The sequence below is a fragment of the Sciurus vulgaris genome (assembly GCF_902686455.1).
Source record: "Sciurus vulgaris genome assembly, chromosome: 3".
In the NCBI taxonomy this organism is placed as follows: Eukaryota; Metazoa; Chordata; class Mammalia; order Rodentia; family Sciuridae; genus Sciurus; species Sciurus vulgaris.
Genome location: NC_136463.1, coordinates 62378837 through 62381627, shown reverse-complemented (window position 1 = coordinate 62381627; position 2791 = coordinate 62378837). Strand labels below are relative to the sequence as shown.

General features: G+C 49.3%; 1 pseudogene across 1 annotated transcript; it reads right to left on the bottom strand.

Annotated features, from left to right (window-relative positions):
- Nucleotides 1–562: 562 nt before the first annotated feature.
- Nucleotides 563–1469, bottom strand: LOC306655735 (olfactory receptor 3A2-like; annotated as a pseudogene). Its single transcript has one exon. The product of its transcript is annotated as an olfactory receptor 3A2-like (transcript).
- Between the last annotated feature and the right edge of the window lie 1322 nt (nucleotides 1470–2791).

Genomic DNA, 2791 nt, shown 5'->3' with positions numbered 1-2791 from the left:
GAGGAGTACCCTGGTAATGGCATCACTACACCTCTTTTTGTTTTCCTTGGTAGGATGAGTGAGGCCCAACAATGACCTCACAGCTGCTGAAGTGGATTATTAGGTGGCCACACTCTGATGGAAGGGATTCCGCACAATGGCTTTCATCCTCCTCCCCTTTCGCTGCCCATTCTTCATTTATTCTGCAGCCATTTGTTACCTCATGGACATTCCTGAGGTATCTTATCTAATACTCCAAATCCCCTCATCTCTTCTCTTCTTCTGTTCTCTCATCAAGTCTTTTCCCTCACCTCCATCCCTCCTTCTTACTCTTTTGTTCACCATCCCATCCACCAGTTTTTTTCAAACTGAATGACAGAAGTAATTCAACAAGTACTTACTGAATGGATAAATGAATGAATTATGTAGGGTCTCCTTGTAGGGCAAACACATACCACTAACCTTCAGGCATTGGGAGATAGGAAAACACTTTTATGGATTTCTGCCTTTATGGGAAATTTCCCTGTCCAGTAAAGGCAGGAAATGAGGAATCCTGTCACTTCTCATATCAGTGACTGCCTTTCTACAAATACCTCAGAGCACCCTGCACATCAGGGTTCCTGAGGCAGTAGATTATTTGGTCCAGCATGGGGTTGATGACAATATTAAAAACTCCAACAGCTTCATCCTTATCTGAATGTTTGGCTGAACCTAGTCACACATAGTTAAATACACCAGAACCACAGAATATAGCAAAAACAGTGAGATAGAAGATGCACATGGAGAAGGCCTTCTTCTTGCCATCAGCAGAGTGGATTTGCAGAACTGCAGCCACCACATGGATGTAGGGATGACAATGAGAACGACAGGGGTAGCTGCAATTATGAAACCACAAATCAGCAGCTCGTTGAGTTGAGTGCTGGAGCAGCAGAGCTAGGAGAGCTGGGAGAGGTCACAGTAGAAGTGATTCACTTGGGTCCACAAAAGTTGAGGGTAGTTAAGGACACAGTATGGGTCAGTGCATTAGTGAATGCACAAATGCAGGATGCAGCCATCAGTGTCCTCTGGACTGCCTGGCTCATTTAAGTGCTGTAGGTGAGGCTGGCCAATGGCCAGAAATCAGTGATAGGCCAGGGCTGTCAAGAGGAAGCAGTCCACCCCAACCAGCAGATAGAGAAGCAGAGCTGTATGAGGTAGGCTCCGTACGGAACTGAGTATGCTTGGTGGACACAAAACAAACCAACATTGTGGGAACAGTGACAGTGATGCACCCAACATCCAGCACTGATAGGTTCCCCAGGAAGAATACATGGGGTGTGGAGTTTGGGTTCCACCAAAATGGCTATCAGGATGCTGAGATTGCCCCCAACTGTGACCAGGTAGGCAAAGAAGAAGAGCAAAAATGCATGTACTGGCTTTTCTGTTTCCACTAGGCCCAGTATAATGAACTCAGTGACTACTGTCTTGTTGGTTCCAGCTTCTGGATCCATGGTTTGCTGTAAGGAAATGTCCTAGGAGGGGGTATATCAGCTCACTCATTCACTATGCAACATAAATGTTTTAAATCACTTATTTGCAAAGCCCCATGGGAATGTTTCTACCTGCCTAGGTGAATATTTCCCCCACCAACCACACCTTACTGGTTGACCTCCTCCATCACCTCAACACTCACTTTACTCTTGATGAAGACGCCTAGTGCTGCCAGCACTTCCTCCCTCCCTTTGTCTCCTAGTTGAAAAGATCAGAGTACTTGTCAAAATACAAAGCAGAGGGGTCGGTTGCAGTCGCTGAGTGAGCTGGCAGCTGAGTCAGACCGTCTGCATCACAGAGCTAGCCAGTGGGCAGCCAACCGGCCCAACCACCAGGCTGAAGTCGGATGCCATCACTGAGCGACCCCGCCTGATCCCTGCACCAAGGTCGGGTGCCATCACTGGTTGGTCGCAGTCCTGGAGGAAGCTGGCTGGTGAGTAAGTTGCCTGCATCAGGTTGCTAGCCAGAGGGTGAGCCAGCCCTCCTGACCCCCACACCGAGGTTGGGCGCCATTGTTGAGCCTGCCTGCCTGCCCCCCCTACTACTGAGGGACACTGCAATTGCCTCTGTGCTGACTCAGCGCACCCTCGCTGGGGCTCCCCAGCTTCTTTATAGGCTGATGCAGGCATTTTGAATTATTACTGAGGGCATGACCATCATCATTGGAAGGGCAGCTCCCTTCCTGAGACACCTATAGGAGACTAGAGGACATTTGACAGGACCCAGGAGTCAAGAAGAGAAGGTATTGAGAGACTTGGTACCAACTCAGAGCCACTGGGTGAGTCTCTCCCACTGGGCAGGCTCCCTGGATGGGGCAGTAGTCCTGGAATGCAGGGAACTTCATGGAATAGAGTGGCCCGGTGAAACTTCCCTGCTGGAGCCGTGATCCCAGTCAACTGGGAGCATTGCAGAGGAGGGCTGCACAGCTAGAGGCTTTGACGGAGAGTGAGGGTCTGAGGCCCAGGCTATAGTACCCGTCCCCAGGGAATGTAGCAGAGGAGGGTCACTCAGTGAGGGAGTCCCTCACAGGGTCAGGCTCCCCAGCCTAGGTGGTAGGTCAGGACAACTGGGAACATTGCAGAGGAGGGCTGCCCAGGCCAGGTGGTAGTTCTTTTTATTTATTTATTTATTTTAATTAAAAATCATAATTTTACATAGGGCAATATTGTTTGATTCATTCTGTTATTTTTTCCCTTCCCCCCACCCCTCCCACCCCTCTTTTCCCTCTATACAGTCCTTCCTTCCTCCATTCTTACCACCCTCCTTATCCCTAACCCTAAAC